At 36.9% G+C, this 23497-nt stretch overlaps 1 protein-coding gene across 12 annotated transcripts in view; it reads right to left on the bottom strand.

The window, feature by feature from the left end:
- Positions 1 to 23497, bottom strand: part of PAM (peptidylglycine alpha-amidating monooxygenase) — a 124231-nt gene that overhangs the window by 82922 nt on the left and 17812 nt on the right. Inside the window, exon 2 of one of the 12 annotated variants that reach the window (XM_082302135.1) lies at positions 17937 to 17964. The exons of the other annotated variants lie outside the window; for them this stretch is intronic. The gene's annotated coding sequence lies outside the window, so the exon portion shown is untranslated. The remainder of the gene's footprint in view (positions 1 to 17936; positions 17965 to 23497) is intronic. 12 annotated transcript variants of the gene reach the window in all.

Genomic DNA, 23497 nt, shown 5'->3' with positions numbered 1-23497 from the left:
ATGATGTTTAACCCCCCTTTTCAACAAACTGCAGGGGCAGAAAAATCCTTAAATCCAAGATTTTTCAGTAATTCTATTGTTTATTTTCTCTCATGCAACATCAGTGTTTGACTTATGAGGAAGAACATCTTTACTTCACATTTCTTTTACTTCCTTTAATTGTTCAGTCAAAAGTATGTATGAGAGACAGGAAAATGTATGTAAAATCTACAGTAATTCTCCCTCAGCATAACAAAAACTATTAAAGCAGTCAGACTATTTAAGCAATTAGTTTTCGCATACTTGTGAGATCAATGCCAAGTGCAATTTTAAAAGCTTACTGACATACTGGTTACTCCCATTTCTCAGTAACACTAGGCTTTATTCATTCTGAAAATCTTGCCTGGCATTTAAAAAAAAAAAAAAAAGAAAAAAAAATTGTCAACAGCCATGAGTCATATGCATTTTCTCTCTCCCAGAGCGTGTTCAGTAATTTCAAAAATTTAAAGTTATCTTAATTTTAGATTGCCTCAGCTAAAGGAAGTACATTACTGTCAGCATTACTCACAGCACAATTTAAAAGCAGACCTATCCTTGAATGATACGAAGAGAAATCAGATACCTTTGAACACAAAAGGAGGAAAGTGACGCTACTACTGAAGGAAATCTTTCATACTACAAGAGGAGATCCTTAGAAGTGCCAGAAATTAAATATATACTTTGCCTCTTAAAGATCTGACACCTATTAGACAGAACTGTGGAAGATTTTGTCAAGTACTCCAAACTTTAAAACAGTACTAGTTTCCTTCAAGCAAAAATAAAGAAAAAAAATTTATGACAAATCTGTTGACAGCCACACATTAATTCATTTAAATTATGAACCATCAAAAATTATGAATAATTTCAAATCTTAATGCATAAACGTTTAAAAACAAGATCTTGTTGTGTGACAGACAACTGTACACAGATGACCTTTGAGAGTAAAGAACTGCAGCAAGTGGAAAGAACAAAACCACATCACACACACACAGGACTGTGCATTCCCATTCAACAATGTTGAAAACTAAATAGATTTCACATACTTACAATTCAGTTTTTATATACACACACACACACACACACACACACAAAAGTTCATTCCATTAGTAAAAGCAATGAAACAAGAAGAAACTAACAAGAAAGTTTTTAGAAGTTTTGCTGTAAACAAACGTTCCTCAGAACTGGGTAGAACCAGATTTCATGTCAGCTTGATTTGGTTTCGATCTTTATAATATAATTTAAAGCTACATAAAAAACATGCATCTTGTATGGGGCTGCCAGATGAGGTCAGAAAGATTTGGAAGATCATCTGTTCTCATTCTTACCAGACCAGTACACTCCACCCACATCTTTTCAGGCAAGTAGCTCCTACATCTTACTTGGGATATAACATTTTATGTGTATATATATATATATATATATATATATACACACATAGACACACCTATATACATACAGAGCTTATCTGCTATTTTTACAATTATTTGTGTCCAGTAAGGCTCTTCTGGGGTTTTAAATAGAATCTTGCACAGAATGGATGAGACTCATAATACAGGAAGCAATGTCTTCACTTGATACTGATTTATTACTGTTTTCCACAAAACTCCGACAGATGTGGGTATAAGATTAATCAGCATACTGCCCTTCCTAAACCACTCTACAAAATCCTCAGGCTTTATGTTTTCTGACTCTTGCATAATGGCCATGATTTCAGGTTGAAGAAGAATCTTAAGACTTAGCTTGTACTTAGCTAATTTGTTGAATTCATCTGAAAAGAATTTCTGCAATACATCATTTGAACAGAACTAAGAAGTCTGGTTTAATGATTTCTGAGCCTGTGTATCAGAAAGCAAAGAATTTAAGGTCTGCATTTTACTACAGACGTTGCCTTGCTGAGATCTGCAGACACCTGGCAAGAGAAACTAGAACATGCTAGAACCCTATCTGTATTTTTCAGCTTTCAATGTATAACCACTGCTCACTGAAAATTAAAATGAAATTTAAGATGTATCAGAAACTTCCATTAGGAAACAGAAAAAATTTTGTTTACTTTTCCTAACTTGAGTATCTGTGAATCCTACTGATGTCTGGACTCTTGAATGCCATTACAGGGAATGAAATGGAAGATAATTGAAGAGTTGTAATGAAATCTCTTCAATTTTGTTGTGTTTTAATCCCAGCTGGCAAAGGACTCAGTGTTGTTTGACTCAGTATTTGTCTTATTGCTTATGCCAACTCTTAGAGACTCTGTATTGGTGCTGCAAGTGAGTTACCCCCCCCCCCCCCCAATACAACAATGGTAAATATGTAGGTACATATTTAAATGCCAAGTTTAATCACTTTTTTTTTAAATCTGGAAAACAAAAAAAATTATTAAGTAATTATTTTATGTGTTTTGCCTTTTGCTTCAGAATGCAATCTCCTTCCTATGCTATTCCATCTGTCAAGTTATTATTTTGATTAGCTTAAAAGCCAGCAATAAAAAGGCTGTTTTCCTTGGTGACTTGTCTCTTGTTAAGCACCTTGTGCATGCCAGCCTGGCAGTACACTTCTCTAGGAAGTGTTTTTTAAGTAACATCTCCTATGAAAGAAGAAAGTGAGCCAGGAAGTCCTTGAAAATACAGAATTTATTGGGAATCAACTCACTCTTGGAGGAAGGGATGGGACAGTTTCACAGACAACAGCAACAAACTGAACATCACAATTTCAAAGACCATTTTAACTACAGGTCAGCTCAAAAACCCTACCACTTTTCCCCTAATACTCTACTGAAGAGTACATGTTATGGAACAGAGCTAAAAGCAACCTAAACAAAGCAGTTTACAGGCTGCAGTGAATTTTTGTGATGCACCTTCATTTGTCTATTCCACCTTCCTCCAGAACAGCCCACTCTTCTGACTGGACATACATGACACTCCTAAGCAAATATACAATACAAGTAGTAAAGAGAGAAACCTATACTTACAGGACCTTCTAACAATTTTTCTGCTATTTTGTTTAACAATAGTCAACTACTTATTTAACAATAACAACTTAATACAAACAGATAAACCACAAACTGACATCCAAAAGAGAAAGAGAACGAGGTGTTTTTTCAAAGATTGGCCTTTGCTGGAACAGGAGGCAAAGGGAAACCCTGACAATACCTGGCACAGTGCTCACCCAGCAGGGTGGGGCATGCAGGGGGCCAGGGGAAATGCAGGAGCATCTGCAGGGGATTGAAACAGCCCCGGGAAGCAACTGCAGGGACCAGGGCTGGCAAACAGGGACCAGGCTTGTTCAGCCTTGAAAGAAGAATGTTTGTGGGAGTATCATTGGGGACTACAAAGAAAGAGACTACCTTTCACAAGGAATCACAAGGAAAAGACAAGGGGTAATGGGTATAAATTACTCTTGGGAAGATTCTGTTGGACAGCAAAGGAACATTTTTCATAATGAGAACAATCAGCCCTTGAAATAATCACCCCTGGAATGTGGTGGATTTCCCAATGCTGGGCTCGTTTAAGATCCATCCAGAGAAGGTGCTGGTGATCTTGACTGGACCATGCTTTTGCCAGGAAAGCTGGATCAGATAATCCTTAAGGTTGCAACCTAATATTCTGTGATTCTTGCAATAACAGCAATGATTAAAGAAAAAAAACCAACCAAAATACCCACCTTGAGTCCCGGATTTTAAAAACTGTTTATTGTACCCAGTGACACATTATTTTGCTACTCCAACAAATGCTGTACGTACTAATAAAAAGCTTTAGTACTCGACCAGTACATGAATTCCTAGCCAAAACAGAATATAGGGAACAAATCAAGCACTTCTACAGAAGAAGCAGTAAGATCCACCATGTTTCTGAGCATGTCAAAAGAGGACAGGAACAAATCTTATCAAGATTAAGGGCAATGGTGTGCCTTTTAAAAAAATTAAAATAAAGTCATTATCACAATCTATGAAAGGATATCATAGTTACTGCAAGCCCATGGGCTCATACATTTGACATACAAAAAAAAATACAATGCTTGACACAAATATTTCTTATTCATAGATAAGATAAAGTTTTGGAGCAAGATTTTCATTTATCTGAGTAAGGAAGTGCGGAAAACCAACAGCCAGCTATTCAAACTAAATAGCATGCAGAAGCAAATCCAAGCTGATTGCAAAATACCAGCAAGCCAAGTTTCAGAAAAGGTCACAATTCTTTTATGCCAGATTCTCCAAGGCAATCATCATACTGAATAATGAATACTCTTAAAAATACAGCCTATCAGCAGAGATATTTGTTCACATGAGTGCAAGTCTAATCTCATGAACTCAGTTGCAACATTCATGAAAAGATTCACCCATGAGCATATGAATTGGAAACCTGGTTATGAGCCAAACTACCTAATCACCAACTCATAAGCACACAGGTGTGTTTGCAAGAAAATGTGGCAATGACTTTTATTTTTAGTATAACATACACTCTTTTGCTTGTTTTTATTTTAACAACCAAGTTCCCATAAACTATTTTGACACTAGTTCAATTACAAGCTAAGAAAACTACTTTGCTATCAAAAATTTGTACAAAATTGTAATTCTTAATTAAGAATACATTTTAATGTTTCTCCTTAATGCAGTAACATGAAACATCTACAAACTAGAGATAAGAGACTGTCTGTCCAGAATCAGATTTGTGAAGAAACTCATTTACATGTTCATATTTTGTCTAGTTCAACTACAAAACTTTCACATTAGTGAACTTTATAAACCTGTAAAAGTGAAGTTTAGACTATTAAAAGGAAACATTTTTAAATTAACACACTAATGCTTATTAAGGGTACACCAGTGACTTTTTTTGGTAATGTAAGAACAGTTGGTTAAAAGATGTCTTATGTATTACAGTGCTTATTAGAAGCACTGTATGCAACACCCACTAACTAAATGCAACACCCACTCACCTACAGTCAGTCATGCAATAACTTGTCAAAGTAGCATTTTAGCTCCTCCTAGATGACATCATCTGTTTTTTAGCAAGAAGTCCCAAATCTCCCATTCCCAGTTCCCCACTCAAAAAACCTGATTTTTCTGACATAAGGTGAAAGCTACCAAGAAGTGAGGGGTGTGGGTTGAGGAGAGAAAATACAGAAGTCATTCACATGCTACATAGAAATAGTAAACAATATTCTGAATAGGACTTTTGGATGGAGTCTACTACTCTGTAATTTTTTTTTTTTATTCTATAAATACCTTTTCCTGAATTTTCTTCTTTCTGGGTCAAGAACATACATTTTTGCAGGAAAAGAAAAAAGATCAGTAGAGAATTTTCCAAAAATGCCCAGTTTGAAATGCTACGCAAAACATTACACAGACTTAGCTTAAGTTATAAGTAAAAATGTGTCTGCAGCAAGACATAATAAATTATTCAAGCTGAGTCCCAAACACTGAATCCCAAATGATCCCAGAAATGCAGTAGTTGAAAGCAATCAGGAAGACATCTGAGACTAAAGCAAAAAAAAAAAAAAATCCAAAGATAAGTATTTTTTCATTCACATAAATGTTTCATTGTCACATTATAAGTCCTCCTTAGCCATTGATAAAATACAGAAAGAAAGCACTTTTAAATGCATTTTGGTGTAAAATATGACAAGAATTTTGTACAACAAAATTTGCCCAGTTTATGATAATAAAGAAGCAGGTCAGCTATCAGCAGACTAAACACACCGTCAGAAAGTCAGTACCTACTTCAGTTGTTGAGAACAGTTACATATTTTTAACGCTATTACTATCTCAAATGGGGAAACACTTGTTTTTCCAATGGATTACACTGACAGTTTAGTATAAGTTATTTCACTAGTTAACAGTACAAATCAACGTAAAATAAAAATAAGGCAGTACTACAACAAAGGAGTTCTAAAAAATCCAACCATGATGGAAAGGGGAGAAAGAGTTTAGTATTACACATTACTTCCATTTCTGATACTCTTAGGTGTGTATGGAAGCATTAGGGTGTGATCCCTTGGCAAGAAACATAACACATACTCCAAACTCACCTTGGAGCACAGTGCTTACCTCCCCTAACACTTTCAGATTAAGCGTGTAAGTTCCACAAACACACCATAATTCCATCATTTTCACCTCAACGGCCTTCCAGCAATTCAGGCTTGAAATCAACGTACTAAAGGACATGGCATAGTGAGGCAAAGATCAAGGCTAAAGTCAAAGACAGAAGCCAGGTGACCAAACAAAGGACAGTAATTCCGTATTAAACAGTGTAATTGGCATGGCATTTTTCAGCTGCAATCAAGACATTTTAAGTGTTAGAAACAAGGGTACAACTTACATAGGAGAACCTCCACACCAGCAAGAAGAAATTTGTCTTCTTCTCAGGTTCAAATCACATCCTATGCTTCCCTTCCCTTTTTTTATTCAAGGGGTATCTTCAAACTCTTTTACAAGATAGGGCTGTAGGCCTGGTGAAGTACAGCTCTTTTCCAAACATGGCTGTTTGCTCTTATCAAAGGTGACAGCCTCAGTGACCCAAATGTTGGGATTTCTGTCTTCCTTTATCCTCTAGAAGTAGACTTCTAACTTTTGAATCAGACTTTAGCAGCAAGAAGGGATAATATCAATACAACTGTTACTCAGCACACTTTTGGTGGGGTTTGAGTAGCCTCTGTAAACATGTTACATTTTATAAATTGCATCATAAGCAGAATTATTTCTTCTAGTTTTCAAGCAAAACCCATAAAAACTTACTGTCACAAAAAAAACAGATGACAAACCTGGCTTTCAGACTGCCTTTCAAATTATCTGCTCAGCAAAATTTTTTGTAGCAACATCTGTCTTTGTATCAAGACACAATCCGGTATGGCAATCCATGGAAGTGCCAATGCTTGCTGGCAACATGCCTGCTGAAGAGGGTGGCAGGCACAGCAATGTGAGGACAGAGGGTCAGCATTCTTGTCTTCTGAATAAAGGACTCACTAATGCCACAGCAAACTTAAATTTTGATGTTTTAAGCTAAGAAAAAGAAAGCGGGAATTGCTCTGTGATGATGAAATACAAGTATGTGCCAGAGATACCAGAAGGGAAGTTACTAGAGGTGAGGTTGGAAACTGGGATATGGTGGAGGGGAAACTTCACCACTGAAGCTCCATAGTCTAAACTGCACTTTGAATCCAGTGATTAGGACATTGCAAACTGTCAGCCAACAGTTTGCAAAAATACTCTAAAAGTAAGAGTTTTGATTTTAAGATATATGAGTTCTCCTGAAAATAAGGCTTGAAAACTCAATGTCAATTTTCTTTCCTCAAAGCTGAGGAAACAGTTTTCCTAACAGCTACTCATGGCAGCCTAGTAAGCACTTCAAGGGTCCTTTGATAACGCATTTTTGCAATCACCTTTGTATGGCTATGTAATGATTTACTTTAAGTCACAATGTTTGTGAGGAAAACAAAGAGCAGGAATATAGTGAATAAATGCCATTTCTAGCTAAAGCCTTCACGGAAGAAATGGTGTGGTGTATCATGGGTAAAGATCCCACACACAGAAATTAACCACACACTTCATTAGATCATTTCCTCTTGTCCCATCATTTGTTACTCGGGAGAAAAGCCTGACACACACCTGACTATAACCTGCTTTCAAGTAGTCACAGACAGCCATCATAGCACACCTAAAAGTTTAACTCCCAGCTTAGGGCTGTATGCACTGCTTGCCTTCTCTACATAAGCAACCTGAAGCAACAGAAGTAGAAGTTTTTAACTTCACAGCAGCAAGCACACAAATTCCCCAAGCATAAGACCAGCTGTGTCAAGCTACCAGGAACCTGAGCTGCACAGTCGCAATACAGTTGCATGGGATTTCAATCATAGATAAGGGCTTTATTTATACGCAGTGTAACTGTACAAAATACATAACAAAATCTCATTATGTGTCCACATAGCTTTTGTTTCCTACAGGCAAGCTGATTGAAGGATAGCAAACTATCTGGAGCAAGTAGAAAGAAGTAATTTTGAAGCAGTGGGCACCAGTGTCACTATTACCAGATGGCTCAGAGATGCCACAGACTCCTTTATTCCTCAGTCTGGCTCCATGATCCTTTTAAAGGCACTCAAATAAAGAGACAGCTCCACACACAGGTTAACTTTACAGAAATGAAGGAGAATGACTGTGCAGAGGAAGAGCATGGAGGCCACATAAAAGTGGTACAGAAAAAAACCCTAATGCTGTTTAGATGCATGAACTCTTCATGTGTTAACATAACTGATAGATGGAAGGTGATCTTCATTTCCTTGTCACATGCTCACTACATGAGAACTTTTCCCAAAACCTCATGACTAGACATCTCAAATTTGTTGTCAAATAGTTTTAACAGATTTTAATACTTTATATGAAATTACCACTAAGGTTTTTAAAGGGAAGACAGGAACAGAGCATTTTTTAGTAAAAACAGGTAGAATTTATTCTAACACAGTTTCTTGCTTTCCTCATATGTTCAAATTTTCCTATTCATCCATTTCTCAAAACAGGCAATTCTATATAACCTCTCATTACTTATCCTGTACTTTCACAGGTGTTTTGTATCAGATGACAAAACAGCGCTATCATTTAGCAGTCTCGGCACTGTACTTTGGCTAAAGAGAATTAAGTCTGATTTGGCATTAAACTGCAAAGATGATCATTTTCACTCTCTTTAAGTTATTTAGAAATCAGAGAGGGCTGACTGAATTTGATCATGATTGTGCTGCCTTTGGAGAAGGACAAAAAAATGATGAACACCACCAAAAAATAGAGCTGTGTTAAAACGAGCTATATTTAGCACTACATGAACAGAAGCCAGTACTGCTCTCCTTCATTATGACACTGACAGTACCAAACAGAATGCCTGACCGGTTTCCAGGGGGCTTCAGCAGCTACTGCTGATGCACTGCAGAAAACAGATTGACACTGAAGCCTATTTGTACTCTCTGCCATCATGTGCTCTCCTACCATCCAGTTTAAGACAGTTAAGCAAAAAGACATCAATTACAACTGCCCTTCCAAGATGCTGCTTGGAATAGATGGAGCATATATCTGAAGCTTGCTTTCCTGCTAAGCACTGATTGGTTTTAAACAACAAAGTAATCCTAAAGATCCATTGCCAAATATCGTGGGAAACCAGGTATTCAGTGGCAGCCCTATCTCCAGTTTTGTCAGTCATAATGTTGCACAAACTAAGAATCGGAATATAAATAATAGTGCCCATAAAAGAAATCAACAAATTAAAATCTGACAACTTGCTTTTGAAAAAAAGTAGGTCAATAATGCAAATCTGCCAGCTAAACACAAAAGTTTGTCTATTTATACACGAGATGCAGAAATGACTTTTAAAATGTAATCAGAAAAGGTCAATTTGTTTTCTTGTTCAAAACAATCCCACTAGAACATTCTCAAAAATGCATTTCACTGATAGCTATAACTATTCGTATTAAAAGGGAGAGATCATATATTTTTTTTCCTATCCCCTGTTGAACATCCCCTACAACAATGAAATGCTTGGCTGTGTACGGTACCCCCAAGACAACAGACGTATCTTCATCCTTCTAGCACCTAGCTGAATTCACTGAAAAGGTTCTTTTGTTGGTCGGTTGGTTATAATTAGCTCACGCTCAGCACCAAGTAATACTGACTGCCACTCAGATATGCTTCACCTACAAGCTTCACCTGTGTTTTAATTACTTAGCAAAACCATCCACTATACCTCCAAAGGCTCCACAATTATGTAACATTAAAAGATAAAAACTCTTTTAACTAAAGGAGGTTACCCATGGTAGTCATAGTGCACTGCTTGCAGAGGAAATGGTTAAAATACTGAAATATTGATAAAGCTTAACAGCTTCCTGAAAAAAATAGTTTTCTGTAGAAGTGGATGTTGAAAATGCCTTCTTAAATGAACTCTCATTCACTCATAAAATAAAAATACAAGCCTAGAGTTTACACTCCAGTACAAAAAATACTATTATAGTTGGGTATTTATCTACCTTTTTGAAGCATTCTTCTCCAAAATTCACCAATAAAGCTTTAAAGGCTATGTTAACAATGAAGAATCTCATACTCTCTTGTCCCACAAAAACTTCATGAAACAGTGAAAGATAAAAGATGTAACCTACATCTGTTAAACGTAACAAAGACCTGCACAATATTCAATCCCACCTGAAGAGTAAAGCACACATATTAGAGCTCTGACACATAAATAAAACTAAGAAAATACTGATACTAGAAAATCATTCCTAAAGAACACCAAGGATGAAGAGTATGAAACACATACAAAAACTAACTCTTTATGTACTTCTCTATGAATGTGGGTATCATGTGTATCCTGTATATAATTTAAATATATAATAAGAGACTAATTCACAAGTGCTTCCATGATACAAGGCAGTAGCTGATTAACTACAGATTGGGAACTGAAGCACAAGTTCATGCAAGGCCTCATGTAACCAAGCCAAGAGCTAAAATCCTGCTCACTCATACCAGCGCACTGCTTGCAACAAATCATCACACCAGTTCTTGCAAAGTCCCCTTGCTGCCTTCAGTAAAGCTCACCAGAGAAAGTACACACCACAATTAAATGGGACAATTCAAAAATCTTACCCTGGAGTTGACTGTCAGGTGGAACATGTCCCTATTACAGTATCTCATTTTAGTTACAGACAAACAGAAATACAATACTTACCACTTGTAGTTCTTACAAGGTAACCTCTATTAATGGGTGAGCTTCTGTAACCAACAAGTAAGATAAAACATACACTTTCATACTTACTCTAATTGAAAGAGAATATATTTATAAAGCCTCATTATCTCTCAAGAACCTAACTGCTTTATGGTTTTTCTTTTTCAAGCCTGAACTGAAAAAAAAAATTGCATTAAAACAAGCTCAGGTCTTTCTTAAATGAAAGAAATTGCCAAGTATCACCTTGTTAGGATGAAAGAAACAGGATCCAATTCTTTTACTGCCCCAAACATGATGGCCTTACCTCTTTCATGTCCCAGGATGTGCCTAATTTGCTATTTGAGACAAACATATGAAAACAGACAGTTCTCTTTCCAAGATTTCCTGAAATCACAAGTTAGGGACCAAGTGTCTTTCTTCCTTTTGTCTTTAGTAGAATTGATGGCATGCTTGGTTCCATGTATGTTTGGGTTCCTCTATTTTCCTTTGAGGATGGCAGATGACTTTCACACAAAAAAGGGAACTGCATCAGCCTTCTATCTCCCTTGTAAAGCCATCATCCCTTAAGAATCTGGTCAATTTAGAAGAGGAAACAGCTACTATTTTTAGCAGTTTTGCAAATCTGCACTGACTCATACTCAGACAAACTGATTAGTTGTTCCAGGATTATTTTGTGAATTCAGCTGCATGGCACGGGATGGGCGAAAAGGCTAAGCAAAAGTACACCACACTAGTCTGGTCATTCACTAAACAGTTACCACATCCAGAAAGTCTACAGCAGTGATTATGTGAGCTGGCAGTGAGGCTAAACTCAAGAGCTGTCAGCCAGGGGACCCCTGAGGCATTCCCATTTCCAGGTTGGTTTCTTCAAGAAAGAAAGGGAGGGATGGCATACTAAGTGGAGTACTTCAAAGTGGTTCAGATTTAATCTAGATTTTCTAGGAATACCTCAAGGAAATTTGTACTGTGACATTCCTTCTAATGGACTACATAGACTCCTTTAAACACCAGAATGTGGCAACACTATAGCTCTACAGTGCTTTTCTGAAGAACTTGCTCCTTTCTTACCTTTAAATATATATACCACTTCTCTAAAGGCATTTCCCTAAAAAAGCAGTACGGAATCGACTACTATCTTCAAATTATGTTAATTTTTTAGTTAAAGAAGAAACAAGCAAACAAACAAACAAAAAACCCCCACCCTAGAAGCAGCACAGTGGTAGTACAGTTCTGCTTTCTTGTAGCACTCTGACCCCTCTTCACAAGTTCATAAGACACTCCTTACATATCATCTAGTAACAAGATTCACCAGCCTAGCTCTACCACTCAACTCTAAAACAAGACAAACACTACTAGACTGTCTCAGCAAGTAGTGGAAGTCATACATGGAAACCTTCCAGAAAGGTCCAAGACTTTAATTTCTGTAGAAATCCAAATAGACTGGCTTAGTTCTAAGACTTAAAAGTTCCCTTTTGACTCCCACCCTTTCCCACCATAAAGAGCTTACAGATCTACATCCAGAAAAGTGAAAATAAGACTCACACCAATTATAATGTTCAGCTTTCACTGAAGTAAATATAATTTTTTTTCAGCCAAGATTTCAGCAGCACCTCCAACTGAAATAATTTACTTTTATACTAATTCTATTGCATATAAAATAATATAAAAATAGCTCTGTTAAAAAAAACCCAAACCAACAAGACAAACCCCTACCTACAACCTCTCTGAGGTAACACATGACATAACTTAGGAACAACACCACTGAACCATAAATTAATGCCTCTTCTAGATGCACAACATTGCTTCTATTCTTAGGTTAAAAAGATTGAAAACAAGAAGGCAAAACAATCATGTGGTTTCAAAATTTTGACCTATATTCAGGAAAAAAAAACCCACATAACAATACAACGACTTGGAGGATATGGAATAGGATGACTGAAAAACAGAACAGAACCTATACATGTTTGCATGTACAAATGAAGAAGCTCAAAATGAAATTCTAAGGAAAAAAAATATCAGCGAAGTCCCATTTCCCCCACTTGACATTCCTGACACTGAATACTGTCAAGATATTCTCTTGCTTTTTAAAAAATTCTCCAGAATTAGGTGTTGTACATAAATATGGCAGAGACAAACCAGCAAATTCAGAATAACACAAGCTCTAGAGAATGGTAAAATGTTTTTCTTAGCACACCATTATTTTTGTTGTGTATTTACCTTTATGGTTTTTTCCCCTTGAAGATCATCTAAGCCACCCATCACTACAAAATGATCACATTCACAGTATATGACAATATTCCCAACACCTGAAGACAATAATTTTAGAACAGGAGAATATAATTTTGGAAATCAATACGCTAGTTACCAGTCAATACAGAATGGAAATATTTATAAAAGCCTTGAACTTTAAAAATCCATTCAAGAGAATGTCAGTTCTTTCTAACTACCCGTTCTGCCTGTTTTAATTATCATTATTACACAGATTTAGACAAACATGTGCACATGGTTCCAGACAAAAGAAAAGCACTTAGGAAAAAAAAACAGTTACAAAAAAATTATGCAGATTGTTCTTCATTTTCATACAGCCACAGAGGGGAAACTCTATCTAGTGCACAGCTGAAGCATGATTTTTGGAATAATGCAGGGGGAAAGAAAAGACAAAAAAGACACAGCTGTTGCATAGTTGCTTATGGATTTTTCTACATTTTTAACAGTCCTGATTAAATTATCCAATCTTACAGAAATATATGAATGCTTATCTACAGGTAATTAATTACATTTTGACAGAACAAAATTATTAGGTACTTTTCTGTAAGCAAATCCTAGCAAGATTAGGGTACATCTTTTCTCCTATTAACTGAAATACCAGGCAAACCACAGAGCCTTCATCCCCCATTCCACATGCATGCGTACAAATAATGTCAGAGGAGATAGGACGCAATTGAGTAAACTTTACTGATTCTGAAAAACTATGCACTTCCTCCATTACAATTAACTTCTGCGCAAACAAAGACAAGCTCCATGCTTTAAAGATATAACTATGTAAAATTGCTTAAAGCTTTGTGTTGGAAGAAAATCTGGCCATATCATGCAGACTGAGAAAGGCAAGGTGGTCTCAGTTCCAGGTCCCCACATCCAACCATGGAAAGGTTAAGCATATATCCCCACCATGCACACAAAACATATGTTTTACATATATATTATGTACAAAACTGTACACATGACCAGCCATGGGGCAAGGAGGGAGGTAGAGGAGGAGGGCATAATAATTTAAAGCCAGCACATTCCTAGTGTCAGGTCTTGAACTCAATTTCCTTGTTCAAACAAGGTCAAAAATTTATCCAGAATTTCTATCTGAATAGTAACTTCCCCAAATATCAGGGAATATATTCAGAAACTGTCCACAGATTCTCATGTGCCAACCAGCTATTTTTTCTCACAGTTGTATTTGAACATTGAGATTTTAAATTCCAGAAAAAACCCACCATGATTTTTAGGGTACAGTTGTACTAATGGCTAAGTTGATACAGCAGAATATGCTCAGAGTTAATGCTCTGCAGGGCAATTAAACAGTCTTCTCTACTGTGACAAACTCGTGAGTCCACAGATTCCAGTGGAATAGGTTCATCTTGCTAAGTGGTGGAAAGGCTCTTTGCTTTGTTACAGACTAGGTTTATGTTGCATCAACCCACGAAACAAACTCACCCCATGACTGCTGCAGGGAGAGAAGAGCACCAGGAGAGAAAGACTACTCTTTTCAGCATTGAATTGACTTAACATCCTCAAAAATTCTTAGCTTTACCTTAGATAATGTTCTAATCTGTTCTCGTTAGATAATATAAACTGAAAGAAATCCCAATTTACCCTGTTCAAGTCTTTTTTTTTCCTTCAAGAACTTCTCCTTCAGCCCATATTTAAGGTAATTATCTCTCTCTTCATCTTCATCTTTTTGAAACCCACTCTGTGATGTCCTTCTGTAGGTCACTATTACAGTACTATTTGAAAAAAGCATGTTTCTTTCTTTAAAGTAGTCTTCATCCTTTCCCCTCAGTTCTCCTGTAATCCTGCTTGTTTTCTGCTCAGAATGGAGAAAACACAGCAATGATTAATGACACCACTGCAGTGGAAGATCTCAAGAGTGCACCCAAACATGCATCCTTATAAATGACCTAACAGGATTATAGTGGAAAAACAAACAGAAACCCTGTTTCTGTAATGAACTGTTTGAATGTGAAATCTGAGCATAGTCAGAAGACCTGGTGGGAGGAAAAACAAATCAAATCCATTAATAAACATGAAAAAGAAACTCCCATCTACAAACTACTACTACATCATTAGACACACATTCATTAAAGAAACACACATATTACATACTGGCTGGTTATGTCTAACATGCCAAACTGAAAACCAACCAAACAAAAACATTGAATGAAAAACAAACCAAACAAAAAAGAATGAACAAAAAACCCCTAGTCTAACCTCCTGTGCTAAAACAGAAAAGATGCACCATTCCTAGAGCCATAAAGGAGGACACTGTGACCAATTCAAACTTGCATTAAATACATAAACAGACTTTATTTTTTTAAGTGTCAAATATCAAAGTTAATAGGTATCAGAATCAGAAGGGGTGTTGGTTTCTTCAGTTTATCTAAAATACTAATCTTTTCCATATTAATGTCCAAACTAATAGCTAGGCAGTCAAGAGAGAGAAAAAAAGAGCACATACATCTTTATACTAGAAAGCAAAAAATCCTCAGTCCACAAGGAATTAAAGATACTCAAAAGGCACAGTACTGTCACTAGACTATCTTTCCTATTCTTCTAAAGCACCACATCTATTGCAATTAATAGCACTAAAAACTAAGTGTCTCATCAGTCAGTGCATAATAAGCATTTTGCTTAAGAAATGCCAAGAGAGGACCCCTTTTCCCAAAGCAGACTTAAGTGTGTAAATAAGCCAAGGGATGTTATGGTCAAAAAGCAGAAAACAGGAAGAGGTTAAGAAAAGTTATTTGCATACTGGATATGCATGGGGGGGGGGGGGGAAGAAATAGAGGTACACTGGTGGACAATACATACCACCTTAATGTAGAATTTCCTGCAACACCAAAGCCCTTTTTTAATGTGGGGGATGGGGGGGTTTTGTTTTAATAATAATTTTTTTTTTAAGTGAACATTTTTCTCTTCCGTAGTACTCCCATTACATTATTTGGATGATCTTCTTATGATTAAAAATAAAGCTCTGCAAATTTAAATTGGTAAAAACCTTCTAACTATTGAATAAGTCAGGTTTTTTACTTCAGGGATTTTTGGTTTTTGTATTTTTGTTTTTTATATTTATGAAAATTACCTAGAGTTTGTCATTACATTTAAATTACACCAAGCTATGCGCAAGTGGTTCATCTAAAACATACTTTATGCATTTAGTGAACAACAGGGAATAAGAACAAACCAACACTGAAACTTCAGTGTGAGGATACATAAAAATTACTCAATACGAAGCAAAAGTCACTTACCTTCCAGTCTCATGAATTACTAAAATAACACTGGATAACAGAATGTATGGAGAGATCTTTAGTGAGGGCTGAATCATCTTCATGTAGACGCTCTGAACAGCCCCTGTATGCATACTGACATCATCAGTAAACACGTGGAGGCAAAGGATACTATGGTAACCACGCAATGTGCTGAGAGAGAAGCCTTTAATTGCTTCAACAACTTCCTGCGGCTCGTGCTACAAGGTTTCCATTTGCTCAGAAAGAAATGAAGGCTGTAACAGAGGCAGCGTGATACTGCGCAGAAAAAAACCCTCCACTGAATCCTGATTCTGTTAATTGTGATGTGACTTTTTAAATGACAAGTGTCATAGCTTGAATCTGCTACTGAAATCTTCTGACATCTACAAGATTTGTCAGGAGTCACAGGTCAAGAAACAATACTGCCAGGTAGCAATTTTATAAGCATTTCTGTTTTCTCTATGCATTGATACCATCACATTGGGATATTATCTTCTTCAAGTCACAGCACAGTTTTAAGTGTAGAGCGTTCTTCTGCACCAGAGGGTAAAACAGTGTTCACAACAAAACCTGAAGTCCAGCTAATACTAAAGCTCAGGTATAATATAAACTGACATGCTGCGAAACAAGGTATTTATCCTGGTATCGTGTCTCTTTCAACTTCAATGACTATTAGCCAGTAGACCACTTACCAAGGACAAGACTCTGGGAAATATTACCAGCAGTGACATGATATATGATATGGCCCAAAGATAGCTGAATAAGATGATTTTGGCTGTTTTCCAGAAAACTGGACTACTATCTCTCCATTTTACATAAAAATAGTTCAGCAGATGTTTACTTGTTTTCTCAAAACTGAAAAATAACCACGCAACTAACAATCCAATCAGAATTACACAGTTAGTTGGGATTCTCCCAGTTTGGAGTATCTAGAAGGGCCACCATAAACAGGTTGTTTAATCAATGCCACTGTTTCAATTTTAATGTCAATCAAACTCCTGTGAAGAAGTTATGCTTTTCACAGTTAGGTTGGAAGTCCTCATCATGAAATGCGTGGGTTAAGAACGTTACTGGGCCAACCACTTTCACAGCTAGATGTCATCTGGTCTTACAGACCAAATTTTGCACTCCTATTTTAAAAAAGCACATTTCATGGCCCCCTTTTCAAACACAAGTGCAAATTCCCTCAGATGCTTCACACACATGCTGCTTTTCATCGGAAATTTTCTGCACACACACGGTTTCAAAACCATTCAATCTAAGTAACCAAGGGTATTGTCCTCCACCCCAGTATTTTTATGTATATAATGCTATGCACACTTTAGGGGAAAAGGTAGAGAGAGAATAGAAGTAAAAAACAGCTAGAGAGTTGCCTTTATCACAAGTTACAACTCAGTTAAGCTCCCACTAACTGCAGCAATGCAGAAAGCCGTAACAAGAAGCAAGTTGATCCTCTGTTGAGACCAGTATTATGTCTCCAGCGGACACTAACAACACTCACCCATGCACAAATACAGAGAAAAACAGCAGCTGAACACAGTAGCTCAACAAAAACAGAAGACTGTACCCTCTCTGTTCCCTCCAACTCCATCTTCAGAGACTGATGTTACAAGCATGGCAGCTCCTTTTAGGAAGCCCAAAAGTCAAAAGAGCCACAGCAGTATGAACAGTGAAACTTCTTCTAAATCCAAGGTATGAGAGAGGTAAAGGTGCTTACCATCTCAAATTAATTTCCAAGTTAATAGCTTAAAAAAGGAAAAAGAAGAAAAAAACCACATTAGCCTGAAGCCAAATAGAAAAGCTTGTTCTAAAATTAAAGCACTAAACTTCTGACTATTGAGTTGAAAATACAGTTACAAAGGATGAAAATGAAAACACAATTTTAAATTGCTAGATGACACATTGAGCTTTTAAAATGACATTTATGCAAAATATCTTTCCCACAATCTCCTTCCTGTTTTGGGAAAGGGAAGATCAGACAGTACCTGCAGATCTATTAAATTACATCCACCCTCTCAGAGGATGTAATAATAAATCAAATAAATCCAATACCTCAGTTGTCTTGATTTAGCAGCTAAATGTCTCAGGTTTTTCCAACTAGAATCTCATGTAAAAGTGTTTCTCTGGGTCAATTCCACAACTTCCTCTTCACCTATAGTTAACTCACTTGACTGCGTTAAAAACTAAATAAAAGGCTACATTGTCCAGTCCTTGAACAGTAACTTAATTTAGTATGGAATGCTAGTACTCTCAGGGTTTGTATATAAAACATCCCTCTTGCAATTGCTACAGAAAAACAACCAATTTAGGCTAGATATAAAGCAGGGAGATGGGTATCAGAGGCGGATTAAAAATACCAAATGGCACTTTTTCATCCTTCTTAGTATTTCTTTGAGCTGAATAAAGTCTGGTTTCAAGAGGGAAAAAAAAAAAAAAGGAAACCACAATAAGCAGTCACAATATTTTTGAATGTCTATAAACAGGCACAAGCTTAGGATGTCAGCACGGAATAGGACTGCAAATAATGATGCAATGGTATGTAGAAGAACCATCCTGGCATCATTTTTGAGGCCACATGTAATGGTTTCCTCTTATGCCTAAACTCCTACGACTATTACACTAACACTTCACAATCATTCAAGATTCTCATTTCTACAGCAATAGAAAGAATCAAAGAGTAGCTCAAGCAATCACAACAGCATATTCTGAAGTCCTGCTTTTACTAAGAGAGATTTTAATCTATTTCCTGGCACTCTTCCACAAATTTCTTCCTCTACCCAAGAAAGTAATCTGAGGGCTGGAACATCTCTCCTCTGAGGCCAGGCTGAGGAAGTTCAGTCTGAGCTGTTCAGTCTGGAGCAGGAAAGGCTACAGGGAGACCTTACAGCATCTTCCTGTACCTAACAGGGGTTTACAAAAAATCTAGGAAAGGGATTTTTTAGAAGGACATGTACTGTTAGTACAAGGGAAATGGCTTCGAACTGAAACAGAGTATGTTTAGATGAGATATGAAGAATGTTCAGGTAAGATATGAGAGTGGTAAGGCACTGGCACAGGTTGTCCAGAGAACATGTGGATGCCTAGTCCCTGGAAGTGTTCCAGGCCAAGCTGGATGAGGCTCTGAGCAACTTGGCCGAGTAGCATGTGTCCCTGCCCATTGCTCAGGAGTTCTAACAAGACGATCCTTAAGGTCCTTCCAAACAAAACCATTAAACAATCCTGTAAGTTTCTATAAAATCTCCCCTCTATATTGAAATCTGCGCGTATGCCCTTTAAGTCAATAACTGTCTACCTGCTAAACAGGTAGGTGTAGGACAAGCTGTAAGAGGTACCAGCTTACACAGCAATGAACATTTGCCTTGTGGTTAAAATACTGCGGAAAATAATAATTATAAAATAATTAGATTATTATTCGTCAAAACAGGAAATACTAATTGGTATTACACATAAAAACCCATACTGTTAGTATGTAAGGGATAACAAATACCAAGTTAAATTAGAAAATATTTTGAATTAGGAGACTCATTGTGTTTTATTTCATACACATACACTTGCAACTAAACGAGAGAGATTTCTCTAATTTTTTACAGTGACATGTTGCCAAAACAGAGCTACAGTTCTTATTACAAGCAACATCAGTGGCAAAAAGGAGGCAATCTCCAGCAGCAATTCCTTACTCTGTAGCACTGGATCCTGAACTTGGTTGTATCATGGAGAAAACACACATAAATAACACAGAGATGTGTATTATAAATAAACACAAATATACAGAAACTGTATACAGCAAAGTATTTTAATTACTTCATGTGGTTCTACTATCAAATTTCTGCAAATCTGGCTCTTACTTAGCACCAGTTCTACTTCAAACATTTGGGCTGGGCAGTCTTAGGCGGCTTTCCCAGAAATAGTGTTAATAGCAGAATGCTACCACACTTCCTTTTTACAGACATTGTTTATTCCTGCACCTATCTTCACAATAAACATGTCTTCTGATATTGCAATGCTGGAGGAGAGGATCACTGTGCAAAAACTTCTGGAATGACCAGCACCATCATCAATCTCTTCAAGGAAAGGCAGGGAATGGGGACAAAAGCAGCAGCACAACTGTGTTCTCAATAGGCTGAGACCCTGTTTGTCTCAGCGACACAAACCTTTTCCCCTTAAAGGCCTGGAATACATCCTATTTTTCTAAGTCTATGCATCCCTTTAATTAGCCTTCTTGAAAGAACATTTCCTGCCTGGGCAAATTTGCTTCATGTAAAACAGAGGGATAAACTACAAAAATGAGCACCAGAAAGACAGAGGACTTTACTTCTAAAATAGAAACAATGTCATATATTTACAAATTGCACCTAGGTACTCATATTGATATGCTCACATTTGGAAAAATCTAATTTCTCTGTAGGCATTTTCTACAGTTCAAGTACAACTCTGGAGATTAAGGCCTACACATAAGACTGAACCCCAATACCCACCTGCAATTAATCCTTGTAACATGATGGATCCCTGAAACACACAAGCAGGTTTTTTTGTAGAAAACAAGACTTCTCATAGCTCTGATACATTTTTTAAAAGGACTCTCAGTGCACACAAAAGGCATAAGTGCAAATATGAGATACCCTCTCATGTTTGTAGGGGTGGAACAGTAGAGATTTGAGAGCAAAAAATGAGGTACTTGCCAAGACTGCTGTCTCTACTGTTGAAACCTCATTTCATTTTTTATTTCTATATTTCAAGCAAAAATATCAAAATCCCAACTTTCCATCATCTAAAAGTTTTAGTCGTGCTCTATCCAACTATTCCTCACAGAGACTGAAAAAGAAACAAATACTAACCTTCTTCCATGCCCTTAACAATATGAATGTTCAATGACCAAAAGCCTTCTGTAGTTCTGCAAATGGAATGATAACAGAGCTTTTTATAAAAAACTGACAGGAAAATTTCCTGCTTTGCCCTAAAATGGGGTTGGCCTTCAGTCATTAACTGCCACCATTTCTTCACTGCTCTGCTGGTTTGAAGGCTGACTAAAAGTGCACCAAAGGTCAGCTAAATGCCTCAGAGAACCCAATACCCATATTTCAAAACTCCTCATTCCACTCCATTGTCCTGCAGTAACTTTAACACTTTTATTCCAAGGAGCATGCTCAGTTTACATTGCCTCCAAATCTCAGAGAGGTCTCAGTGACATGTCCATACCTAACTAATTCTGCAATCAGAAATTTATCTGAAGTAGGGCTTTTTCATAATCACCCCAGATTCCTCTTTCCTTTTCAGATGCCTCTAGCCTTTTTTTATAGCAAAATGAGTTACGAAAATACCTCAGCCTGCTTATGGCACCACAGTAAATTACTTGCCATTCACGATCCCAGCCTCAAACTCTACTACTCTAAGATGAAGTTTGGGACAGTGGTCTTTTGTAAGTTACCTTTCCCGACAAGCAACCCCTAAATGAAAAAAACAAAACAAGAGAATTTGACATGTGGCTTCTATCTCTCTCCTGTAACCACAAAACATCTGACAGAGGGGCATGTAAAAAGGATTAGAATATTGGACCTAGTTTTCATTCTGAAGTGATTTACAGTTTCACAACTAGCACATCTCCACACTGGGTGTTGTACCGATTAAGTGTGTTACTTCTATGTCTTCCAGCAGCTCCTCTCTAGCCTCTACACAGAAATATAAAAGGTCAATTTTGATCAAGGAACCCTTAATATTTAATTAGAACAAGTGAATGCCTTGCAGAACAACTGGAAGGAAAGCTGAGCAAGACAAGACACGTTTACTAATTTAGCTCAGCTGAGACAGACTTCACAGCGAAAAGAGCAACCTACACTCCTGGCTGGTTTTTTTATTCTGGTCCTACAGGTGAGCAAATACAGTTTATGGTGGAAGGTTTATTTTTATTTGAAGATGACTCAAAATGGCCAAATTTATTACAAGACAACAGACATGCTTGTTTACTCAATTAAAATAAAGGACTTGTACCATGGATAGCGAAGTGGAAGTTATGGTTATAACTTAAAAGTTATAACAATCTCTGCAAAACAATCAAGAGCAATACATAAAGCTGTAGTATATTCTCAAATAAGGTTTCAGATATAAACAAGAAAGCATAGATATAAAAAACAGAACCAATGCCACTGCATCACAGTTTTGTTACTGATTTCTTTGCCCTATGCTTAATAAACCTACATAAGTATAAAGAAGGGAAATTACTAAATTCTTGCCAGAGTAAAAAACATAGAAAATTGCTTTTGATGGGGATTTATTATTTAAATGGAGCTTGCTTTGTCAGTTTGCAGAAAACAAAAAGTAAATGGAAGCAGAGAAGATATTTTCTTAATAGTATATTAGAAAGAGCTAGATGCTAAGAGAAGCAGGACTTTAACTGATCTTCAAACAAATCACCTTTGTGCTTATCTGCACGTAAATCTATTAAAAGATCCCTCTAGTGTATTAGCTGTTTTTTAAATACAGTAACACAACCTACACACAGTTATAATCCTTGGCTGAAATATCACAATTTCATTAAAAGCATATTCTTTGCTTATATATCAACACTAGACTGACACAGAAAACAGTGCTTCAAGGCAGACAGCTGACTGCAGCTGTTCTCTCTCATGTACTAGACAAAAGCTAACCCAGAGCAGGACCTGAAACTGTCAATAGTAGCAATGACCACCACTGAAATAAACAAACTCCATGGAATTACTGCATTAACTACTTTATATCATGTAGAGGCATATAAGGAACCTTACTTGAAATGATCTCTTGGTCTCCTGATATATATACAGAAAATATATATATTTCTATGTATATATTTCTATATATATAGAAAATTACAGGAAATGTCATACTCAATGTCATGATGCTATCACATCCCAGGGGAAGTCTAGAGCAAGGAAGACATACCCTTGATCATGCCAGGGAATACTTAAGCCAGCTGAACATACTTAAGTCCACGGGTCCTGATGAGATGCACCCATGAACGCTACTCTTCATAACCTTTCATCAATCATGGCAACTGCGAGAAGTGCTCAAGGACTGAGGGAGTCATCTGTGAAGGGTGAGTAGGAGCCCAGTGAGGTTGTGAAGAGTCTAACTTCAGAGATTTTCGAAATCCATCTGAACATGGTCCTGGGCAACCTGCTTTAGGTGGTCCTGCTTGAGCAAGGTGGGTGTACACAGTGAGCTCCAGAGATCCCTGCCAACCCTGACTGTTCTGTGATTCTCTAAAGAAAACTAATAGTTATTTTACCTGTCACTAGGTATTTTGAA

This window comes from Coloeus monedula, assembly GCF_965178545.1.
Source record: "Coloeus monedula genome assembly, chromosome: Z".
NCBI lineage: Eukaryota > Metazoa > Chordata > Aves > Passeriformes > Corvidae > Coloeus > Coloeus monedula.
This window is presented reverse-complemented; position numbering and strand designations above follow the sequence as displayed.